This window comes from Protopterus annectens, chromosome 1.part0, assembly GCF_019279795.1.
Source record: "Protopterus annectens isolate FY-2018-M chromosome 1.part0, PAN1.0, whole genome shotgun sequence".
Classification (NCBI taxonomy): domain Eukaryota; kingdom Metazoa; phylum Chordata; order Ceratodontiformes; family Protopteridae; genus Protopterus; species Protopterus annectens.
The window spans coordinates 441,837,540-441,849,768 of NC_056725.1; positions in this window are offsets into that span (position 1 = coordinate 441,837,540).

Below are 12,229 nucleotides of genomic sequence, written 5' to 3' on the forward strand. Positions count from 1 at the left end.
ATACAATAAATTGGAACTCTCCATCTTTCATAGTCTGTAGCAGTGCTTAGTTTGGAGTATCAGTGATTTGAGTTTCATTGAGTCATTTGTGTTTTATCCATTAAGGATCATCTCAACAAATCATTTTGTGTGTGTGTGTGTGTGTGTGTGTGTGTGTGTGTGTGTGTGTGTGTGTGTGTGTGTGTGTGTGTGTGTGTGTGTGTTTGTATGTGTGTATCCATAGATATAGATATAGGTTATATATCAAATATATCAATACATACGCTTATGTATATATATCGTCCTCTTATCACCTTTCAGCTTTTCTTCTAGTATTAAATTGTGTCATTGTCAGTCGTAGATGGTTTATATCTCCTCCCTGTCTCTCTTCTTCTGAGATATTTATACCAGTTATCAATTTACCTTCTTCTGCTTTGATTTGTTCTTTAGTCTAAGTCCTGCAGTTTGTTTGCCCATTTTTACACAGATAACATTTTGTCTGTCTGCTTACATATGAAGGCACTTCTGCACTCTGTAAATCAGATTTCCAGGTTTTACAAAAACTTATGCTCAGGGCAAAGTGCTGCCCAAAGGTTTCTACTTAAATCTTCATGGAATACTTATTGTTAGTAGTTGTTGGTCTGTGGTAAAAACCTGTCAGAATTTGCCTCTGACAGCATGGCTCTGCTGATGGTCATGCAATGGAGATTGTGGCCAATGCGTGGAGGGCAACAAGAATGTCATAGGCCACTGAATGTTAAAGGTCACAATCAACATGTGTTTTCTACAGTTCACTTCCTAACAGATGGTAATAATTTCTTCTCTCTCTGAGGTATGTTGCATGTTATGATCCAAGTATTAACAATGTCTTGCACAATTCTCAGTTAGAGAGATATTTTGTTTTAGGACATGATACTAAACTGCCTTCAGAGGTGCATTTTTTCAGACTGCATTAATGTGGGTATGAATGCCAGAAGCTGGATCTACACTTGTTAGCCACATCTGCTTTACAATCCTATCACCTATAAAATAAAGTTAAATGGTGATGTAGCAGTTGTAATTACACAGTGCTGACATCAGGCACACTTGTGCTGTGAGTCCATCTCTTAGGTGCTAACTGACAGGAGTGGTCTTCCTTTTACACATATTTAATCATGTCCATAGGCATACGTTGGCACTCTTACACACACGAGCCAGATGTGAATGGACTGCCTCCAAATCACTTGTATCTTCCAGGAATTCCATCTTAATATAGTCTGTGTTTCTCATGATGTTCCATGTCTCCCAGGTAATTACATCTTTACCAGTATATAATATGCATATAATACGCTGTTCAAAGTGACAATTCTATTTCTGTGAAACTTCCTTGTGGATTGCATCACATAAATGATTTGAGATCGACTGACTATCCTATTTCCTACCCTTCCCAAGATGCATGGATTGCACCACATAAATGATTTGTGACTGATTAACTATCCTATTTCCTACCATTCCCAACATGCATGTTGCTACTGTCAGTATCAGTACTTGTTGCAATTGTTGCATGTTGCAATTGTCAGTATCAGTACTTGTTTGGGAATTATGTCTTGTGGTGCTCCTTACATTTTCTCAATAGTTACACAATTTCATTCATGGTAGTTTCCCTTTACCACTGCATTGTTACTTCAATACAAATAAAGCATGGTAATGTATACTACTGTGCTACCTGCATGTTTATTCACACATCACAATTGCTTCATTTGGAACATTTATGCTGCCTGTGTTTTAGGTCCAACTATATGTGACGATACTACTGAATCTGCTTCGTGTCCACTACCTGCACTGAATGCAATGTCCTACTGTATCAGAAGTTTGAGGTCTTTTACTAGTTTGCCAACTTTTCTCCATTGTCTGTAATTCTAAAGCTGGCAGTAGGATTTTGTCAAATGTCAGAATGCTGTGTTAGCCACAATGAAAAGACTACTGGAAAAAAACACATAAGGTGCTAGAGTGCAAAAGATCAAAGCAGCATGAGAGAAATATTACACTATTAATAGGGGATAGAAACCTCTGTGGATGACCAAGCCAAAGTCAAAGGAGGATAATCTGCATGCTTGCACTATTAATTTACATATACCAATAACATTTACCAATTAAAAAGTCTTTCACCTGAGTTGGTTCAAAACTATACACTGCTTAATGTGTGCATTGGACATACAGTCCTGCATTACAGAAACACAAAAAACAACTTACCACTGTCATTTTCTCTTGATATTGCCCTGTCCTTTCTAGTTTTGATGGTGAAATAAACAATGCATGCAGCCTTCACTTCACTATGTTTATTTATGCTGTTAACTGTCAATTCTCACTTACTCCATGCATCACAGTAGTAAGAGGGATCTTTCCTTTGGAATCAGGTAGGGAAGGAGCCCCATTCATGACAGTCTGCAAAATTCTGCATTTGTATACTCAGTGAATGGAAGTAGTCAAGCTGCATCTTAGCATCATGGCTATGCATTCTTCAACTGTTCATCTCAAGATCATTGTATGAAGCTCTTGATCTAGGATGTGGATCACTGTGCAGGCTATGTGATGTGTGCACATTATGTCAGGTAATTATGAGCTATACAAGCCAAACATATACTATTACAGTCATTAATACAACTAAGGAAGTAGGTGTCCAGTGGTACCATTTCACTGGAACACATTTGGAAGAGTTGTATGTTTCAGAGTAAAAATCATTTACATTATGTAGTAAGTATATAGTATCACAGTGGAATTCTCATATCCAGACTACAATAAGCCAATAAACCATACACAAGTAATACAAGCCACTGACATTACTTTCTTTCTTTTGTCAAAATTGCTTACTAAAGCACACTAATGACAAGCATGTTTGCATAACTGATGGTAAAGGTTTGTGCAATGGGTAAGTATGTTTTGAGTTTCTGAATTTTGAATGTGAAATACCAGTGATCTGTGGTGCTCCATGCCAAGTGTACTGCAAATAAGAAGCACAGACATATGCCCCAGATTTAATAAACTCTGTGTAGGAATAGTGTAAGTATCATTAATGAACAATTACTTTCAATAATTTTTTCTATTTTTGAAAAACTCTGGTTTGTCTTTAACTAAGCTCTGCTAAGCATTGCTAAGACAAGCCAAGCAATGCTTAAATAGGACCTGTTTTAGCAATGCTTACCAACGTGCAGGTCTGCTTAGCTGGTTTGAACACTGCTAAGGAATGCCCATTTAAGCAGTCCTCAACTCAGCTAAGCTGGTTTGCACACCACTAAGCATTGCTAAGGATTGCCAGTTTAAGCACTGCTCAACTAAGCTTATTGGGTTTGTGCGATGCTTAGCGTCAATTAGCATTTTTAAAAATGGTCCAGTGGTGGCAAAGGGAGGGAAAACAGCGTTATTTAACATAAACAGGCAGGAATACAGCCAGAACCTGCTGGAGTTTGATCACTGCAGGAACTATGGCTGGAGTTGGAGAAGGTACTTGCTTCCAGGTGCAGCGGTGGGGCATGTTTGAGTCCAGGGTCATGGTTGGAGTCCTCGTATAAGACCATGACAACTAGCTGATGCAGGGCCAGTACCAGGGGTCTGAATGTAAATCTGAGGCCTGGGATCAGCTGGCATGTGACCTGACCAGTGCAACTGGCAACTCCTGCACTGGTGAGCAGGTAAATCACCACTACAATGACTGAAGAGTAGGAAGGGGGAACTCTTGGCCTAGTGGATCCAAGATGCTTGGGATGACAATTCCCTACATGTTTATAAGTATAGGAAGCATTAATTTACCAAAGTCTAGTATGAATATCTGATAGACAGGTACACATGATGGTGTTTTTCTCTCCCCACAGCTGCAGAGAGGAGAGCTTGCAACTTAAAGGCCCATGCAGGGCACCTGGCCAGGTTGTACCGATAGTGTGGTGAGTACAGATATATCTTGCAATTTATAGTAATATAATTAAGAAAGAGTACAGTAGTTACTGCCAGTAGGTATATTCTGTTTTGAGTGTACTGCAATGAATGTGTTCATAAACCTGGACTGATATAAGTGAGTAATGCCAGGTATAGTTCAATACAAATGAAAGCATGGAATCTGCTAATATGAAGGAAAGAAAGTTACTACTGCATTAATAATGTTAAAGAATAACAAGTGTATACTGTATTAATAATGATGTTCAGGTAATAAATTACAATTGGATTCATAATGTGAAGTGAATACATCATCTGCATTCATAAATTGCAGGAAATAAAGTACACCTGCTGTCACAATTGTTAAGGAAATAATATTAGTAATGCATACATTGTGGATAACAGCTGTCTTTCAATGCCTGCTTTATGTAAATTGTTCAACAATAAAAAGAATGTTAACTGTTTCATGTCACCCTCAAAGGTTTGTTGTGCCAAGTGTTCTGCGTATTTTGGGCTGTTGGTCCAGAACTCGAGTATTACAAGTGCTGTGAAGTAAACATGGGTATAATTACATTAAGTGACTAAAGGGTGGCCGATAAAGAACTGTTTTTCTAAAGTGTAGATGTGGAGCTGTACTATAGTATATACTGCAGTATTATATTTGTTTTGCACTATAAGATATGAACCTTGAATAGTAGTGTGTAAGGTATTATAATTATAGTGTGTTCCCTTCAGGATTGTCTTGTGTTAACCTTTGCATTTCAGCGCTTTGCATTCCTCATTGTAGTTATGCTGAAGTAGGTGAGTATGACACTGTAATAGCTGTAGACTGCAAATATGCCATCTGCAACTATATATGGGTCAAGTAGCCAACCTAGCACCCCAGTATGATCTGTACACATCACACATATTCCCATCCATTAGGGATTAAATGTTGATACCTGCATTCCAAGTAGTAATACACAGTTCGCCTACTATCTCTGTGATGCATACAACTCATGCATGTGTGCTCAAACATCACTGCAGTCTTGTGTGACACTCTATCTACATTACCAGGTCAGAATTTGTTACCAGGGGAGCTCTAGGTTCATATCAGTCAATGAATGCACAGCAATGGCCCAGTAGCTCAGTTTGCTTATCAGTCAATGAATGCACAGCAATGGCCCAGTAGCTCAGTTTGCTAAATGATATGCATGTTGTTCATTTTTGCACACACATTCCTGGGTTCGAATCCAGGGACAAGTACTACTATATATTTATGGAAACAGACAAGTACTACTGAATTTGTATAGAAACAGTTATGTATTGTTAACAGATCTTCTCCCCACAGGAATTACAGGTAAATAAATTGTCTATAGAAGCTGTTCCAATGGTATACTAATTTGTGTGTCCAGATGTACTAGTTTGTAAACAGCATTGCCCAGCAAGGTGATAAGACTTTATTAAAGTAAATGTCCTCAAGTAATTACTATTCCAAGTTAATAAGACAATTAAAACTGTTTATTGTTATTATGGCTGTATGCCTGGTGCTTCTGTGAATGTCTGCTGATAATCTAACCCTATGCCTGTCAAGGATGGCAGGGTATGTGTAAACTCTCTGTACTATGGCCAAAACATGTCTCTCAAATGTCACACTGTCAGAGATAGTGATCACTGTTGCCAAAACTCTTGGACACAGATTTAATATCCAGTTGAAGTATGTCACTAGCACACTCACACATCAGTGCACAGTACACCTCGGTAGTCGTATATGTTCTCCTGACATGTAATAGTCCCCTGTAGTTCTGTACCTGTAGGTGTTACAGCTTGGTCCATCCTATCCCATGTGGACAGCTTGAGAGTTATATACGTGCTACAGAAGATATAGGGCACTTGTTGACATAAAAGTGAGGACAGACCTGTAGAGTATAGAACAGTACTGTTGCAATAAATATAAGCCTATACTGTTGTTAATGGAATGTCTATCTCTCTCTCTCTCCCCCCACTCCTTATTTGCATCACAAATATTATTATTGTTATACTACGGGTATGGTTTCCATTTCACATATGTTGTTCACAAGACCTTATGTTGGGCCTTGTGTTTTATTGTTGCATATCACAATGGTTGCATGTTAACATACTTTGTTGAAATACCAGTGCTGTTGGCCTTTAGCTGTAACTGTTACTGGTATGCTGTTACAATACTGACTGTTATCCCATTTATTATCATGTTCTGTATGCTATGCAATTTTATTGTTCTGGGTTAATTGGAATACCCTTGCATGCTGTTACAACTAACATTTAAATGTTCTGTGCATGACTAACCTATACATTTTGAAAAAAACTCAACACCATAGCATAATTGGGGGGGTCGGTACCTGCAGATCCACCTACCCCACCTCATGTGGCCATGGCACTGTGTCCCAGCACATTTGGGACTCAACCTGGAGCTGCCCCCTTTGCTTGTTCTGCACCACCCATGGGTGGAACCACCTCAGGGGACAAGGCCCATCCCCCTCTTGGGCATGGGAGTGGAGAGGGAGTAGTCAACCAGCAACAGCTCCCAGGGATGGTGTGCAGGCTTCTCCAGGGCATTCTTTTTTTATTATTGTTACATATTACAATGGTTGCATATTAACATACCTTGTTGAAATACCAATGCTGTTGGCATTTTGCCATAACTGTTACTGGCATGCTGTCACAATACTGATTGTTATCCCTTTTATTGTTGTGTTCTGTATGCTATGCAATTTTATTGTTCTGGGTTAATTGGAACACCCATGCATGATGTTATAACTAACATTTAAATGTTTTGTGCATGACTAACCTATACACTTTGAAAAAACTTCAGCACCATAGCATAATTGGGTAAGTTGGTACCTGTGGACCCACCTACCCCACCTCATGTGACCGTGGCACTGGGTCCCAGCACATCTGGCACACAATGTGGAGCTGCCACCTCTGCTGGTCCTGCACCACCCAAGGGTGGAAATGCCTTAGGAAATGGGGTCCGTCCTCCGGCACAGGTGTGCAAAGGGAGTAGTCACCTGGCAACACCTCCCAGGGATGGTGTGCAGGATTCTCCATTGTGATATGGACAATTGACTGCACCAGATTGAGGGCAGACTGGTGCTCCTGGAAGGGGAGGTTGGCCTTGGTGTCCAGCCCCCAGCACAGCCACCTTCAGGGCAGTGAAGAAGCAGTGGTGACTTTCCATGGGTGGGGAGCTCAGCCCCACTGCTGCTGCTGTCTGGGGGCACTTGGTCCTTCCATTCCACAACACCCTCCACTCATGTGTCATACACTGCCCCTGTCTGCTGTCTTGTCTGTTCACAAATGCTACGTATCCTACCCAACTTACCTCCCCACACATACCTATATCCCTTCCCCAACATCCCACTCTCTCCTTAAAAAAAAAAACACCTGTCCTGCAAAATAAATATCTCCCCATGCTTAGCTCTCCATTTCACCCACACCTACACTGGCATCAATCAATCATCACAGCAATTAATCAACAAAGTTATGTCACCCACACCCCTCCCTTTGGGATGTGAGGCTCCAAATTCCAAATTGTCTATGAAATACACAGCTTTTGCTGTACAAGAAATGGAGAGTTATAGTCCTTTCCTAAACCCATCCTGCATATCCCTACCTGCCTTTCATATTAATTTTCACACTGCTTGCCCCCATTTCACCACTTTCTTATCACCCCTTTTTTCTTTTCTTTTTTTGGAAATAGTGTGATTTAAGAAGGGCTAAATGCCACGTGGCATCGCAGTGCATCGCTCAAACCCACAGATACACAATTAAAGCTGCTTAAAACTGTTTTAAACACCTTCTGTCTTACACTGTTCTGCACATCAGCAAAATTATCATCCTGCCAACTATGACATAGTGGCATTAGCCCACTAGGCCACTCAGCCTTGAAGACTAACAGCAGTTTCCAAAAAATTATCCTGTTTATTAGTGATGCACAGCTGAAAAATATTCATCCCCTGCCAAATTTCAAACCCAGGTCCATATCAACTACAACACAGTGCATTAGCCCACTAAGCCACTCAGCTTTGAAAGTGAACAGGTGTTTCCATAAACATATCCTTCTTGCCAAGGACACACTGATTGTACATATAATGGAACAAATGACAACCTACTTGGGACTGTGATACAGACACCAAACAAGTGCACAGACAAATTTGGATGCACGTGAGGCCTAGGATATCAGGTAGAGATGACAACTGTAGACTGTTGCAGAATGTCCACACTTGTGCCACCAACATTTGGCACACAACCTATGCTGTGTGCTGACGTACTGGCAAGTCAGTACACATTGACATTATAAAATCATGACAGACAGCTCAGTGCCACACTTCATATACATCCGATCACACATGTTAATGTCAATCCTGTGTAATAGACTGAATGCATGCACATATGTCTTGCAAATACACCTGCTACAGTATTGACTCCGTAGCTCAGTCTATTACATTCCTAGCATGCTTAACATTTGTCCACCCACAGTCCTAGCTTCCATTCCAGTGTGTTGCATGTCAAGTACATGGTTGTCAGAACAATTAAATGACTGAGCCATGAAATTTTAAGCAGGAATGGTTGCTGCTACTGCAGTCACTGCCACCCATATTAGCAACTCAAAGCCCTGTAGGTTGGGACACACTTCACATATATGTATAGGTGTCCTAAATGTTGTCTACCATTCTCTGGAGGGCACTATTACATAACATATGTACCAGAGGCTCATGCCTCAACTGTTCTGTTATGGGTACCCTCACCCCGACTGTGCTGTGACAATAGAGCTGACACTGCTCCCTCACTCACATATACACAATGTGTTCATAATCCCCAGTATGGTTCCTGGGCAAAATGCAGCAGCTGCAGCCAGCAACATATACATCAGTGTGTTCAGCTACCTGCTACAGACCTACAGTACCCCTTCCAAACTCCTAGAGCAGGGAATTCACACAACATCCATACATAAAGGGGTGGGAGAATGGTCAAGTGACAGGGACATGTGCCAAAGTCTTCCCCTACAAACATACACAGCTGATAGACCAGTGGCTACTGCAGTAAATGACATCTGTCTGTCTCCTTACTGACCTCAACCCACATTATTAAACAATAAACTGCCACATAACCAAAAGTCTGTTCACAATGGCTAAACATAGCATGCAAAACTGTGGACATACCACATAAATCCAAACTGTGGACAGTATCTCAACCTCTGTGATGCTGTAGTCCCCACAGCTAGATAATGTCCTTCTCACAGACCAGGAAAAGGGCAAGACCTACATGAAGGCCTCGAATACAGCACTGTGTTGCCATGACTTTGGCTAATGAAAATACAACCCAGCTGTTCTGAATGCAATTAGCAAGTATGAGCGACAGATTGGTGCACAGACAATCATCTGTTCATGAGCATTACCTACAAAAGGCAAGCTGCTGCCTATGGTACACAAGTCTGTGACTTTCTCTATGATGACAGACTGTGCCATCCTAGCATTCTACCACATGATTTCTGCACATAAAAAAGTACAGCACTATACCAGGTATGTAATAGTATTCCCCATGTAATCAGACGCATTTGGGGAATTCAAGCATGGGAAATAAGGATTGCCATGACAGAGGTCTACGTTAAATTTCTTGGAATTACATGTTGCTGTTAGTCAGCTGTCCAGCAGCTACAGGCTTTGCTTTTGGCTCTGTCTGCTGTGACATACATCACAGCTGTGGCCCCTGAGTCCCCCCAGCAATGGTCAGACCATGTACAAATGTGACTGGATTCTGTATTAGACAATAGTGACAGTCAGTACTGGTGGATACAGTTGCCATATCACATGATGTCTGTCAGTCTGCTCCTCTCACGTTGTGAATGTCATGCAGGCATAGTTCAAACATTGTCCAGGTGTCCCTGACTGTTTCTGCCCTACTCTGGCTAGTTCACTGTGTACTCAACACCTGTATATCATCACCTGAGAGCTATGGCTACACTGTGAATGTCACGTAGGCATAGTTCAAACATTGTCCAGGTGACCCTGACTGTTTCTGCCATACTCTGGCTAGGTCACTGTGTACTCAACACCTGTATATCATCAACTGAGAGCTATGGCTAGCATACCTGTTGATCCCCTACAGGAGGACAGCAGGTTATAGCCAATAGTAGTGGGGGGAACAGGCTCATCCTCAGCAACTGAGTGTGCATATTGAGCATGCAACATGAGGGAATGAATACACAGATATTAAAGTAACATACCTGTTTTCTGAGGTGTCTGGCCTGTGACAGCCAGATTCCCCACAGTCTGGAAACAACCATTACATATTGTCCATCTGATTTCCAGACACCCACATTTATCTGGCAGAGGGTTCATGTATACCAGGTACATGTACTCATTTTGCAAACATCTGTGTACTGCAGATGTTGGACACACACAAGGAAGATATCCTACAACACGTTTGCAGTGCTGTCTGTAATTGTGTCTCACAGATGTTGCTGGACTGTCCCCATACTCCTGTGGCACCACTTACCTATCTGTCGGATGGTGGATGTATGACATGGTACTGGTATGTCGCCCATAGGGGATACACCACAGTAGACGGCAGTGATGGGAGTGGACACTTAACACAGTCTGTTACAGCACACAAGGCCATAAATGGCATACCTAGGATCATACAAAGTTACTAGGCTATTGGCCCTGAGGCCCATACAATCTTAGCCATTAGTTTATCCCCAACAGAATCATAAATCAGCACCTGTTGTGCCTGTCATTGAGAGACACAGGTGGGATCCATGGGACAGATTTGTGGTATCCCATCCACTCATCATGGTTGCAACTGATGTTGGTTTGTATGGTACTCTGTTTAACATGTATGGGAAGTGCATTCCTGAGACAGGGCAGCCTCTGGTATACAAACCTCTCTCTCCAGCAGATTTTGTTGATATCGCCTATCAGATTCAGGCCTGTTGTTCTGGTAATTTGCAGGGAAGAAGACTCACATATATGGGGCAGCTGTTGAAGGGCAGGGTCCAACATTGGGTTGTAGGCATGCCACAGCCCACCTCTGGGCTACCTGTCTGATACTGAGAGAGGCACTGCTGATTAGAGGATGTTTGCATGGGACAGGTGTTAGACGGCATGGATTACCTTTGTGGGTATTACCATGGCCTTTCCAATTGTTGCAAATGTCTGGACAGGTACATATCAAATGGGCCATTGCACTAAAGTATTCTTGTACTGGCTGAGGACTATACAGAGGTGATGTCCACCTTTTTTCTGGATGCACTCCCTTTACCTATGACTTTCACACATACAAGGCCTTTCTGACCACTGCCACTACATGATGGTTGAGTGCAACATTGTTATCAAACTAAGTACCCAGGTCTGTCAATACAGGTTGTGTGTTTATGGGGTTGCTAGTAATGTGACAAATAGTGGAGCTGTGTCCTTGCTGTATGGTATAATGATACTGTTCTCTGCATTTACCTTGAGGCCAGGACCTTGGCACCTGTCTGTACCCAATGTAAGACCCTGTTGCAATGTGTTAACATCATTTGCTGGGTCAATGAGAGACATCACACAACTTACAGTCGCCACAGCCTTAGTACCGGCATATGTGGGTGATGGCAGTTAGCCTTCATGCATAGATACATGTGGTTTATGTAGGGGCACCATCTACCCACAGGGCCTTGACATGTATACATATTGCACACACATAGGCAGCACAGAGTAGGGTTGCCACCTTAATGAATGCCCAATGTTGGACACATCTTGTAGTATCGTGAGAGTTGGCAGGGCAAACCATACTCACAGTAAGTGCAAAGAACAGGAATTCTCCTGGTCTGCCAATATGACATCTTATTTTTGAAACATTTCCCTAGGTTATTCTATGTCTCAAGACATTCAGGTGTTTCTGATGAAAAATGACTGGTTTATACAACTATTACACACATGTAGGACATGTTTGCTATCCTACATTCTTGGGACCTATGTATTATTTTAGTTGTTTTCACAGGACACACCTGGCCAAACATGGACTGCAGCCTGCATGGTAGGACAGGTATTGGGCCTAACACAGGCACACTATTGCAAGGGGATATACACACACACACACACACACACACACACACACACACACACACACACACACACACACACACACACACACACACACACACATACACACACCACACACACACACACACACACACACACACACACGCACACACATGCACACACACACACACACACACACACACACACACACACACACACACACACACGAACTGCCCTTGTGTAGAGTAGAACTCTTACTTGTCTAGTTGTACATACTATAGATCTACATACATATCGCATGC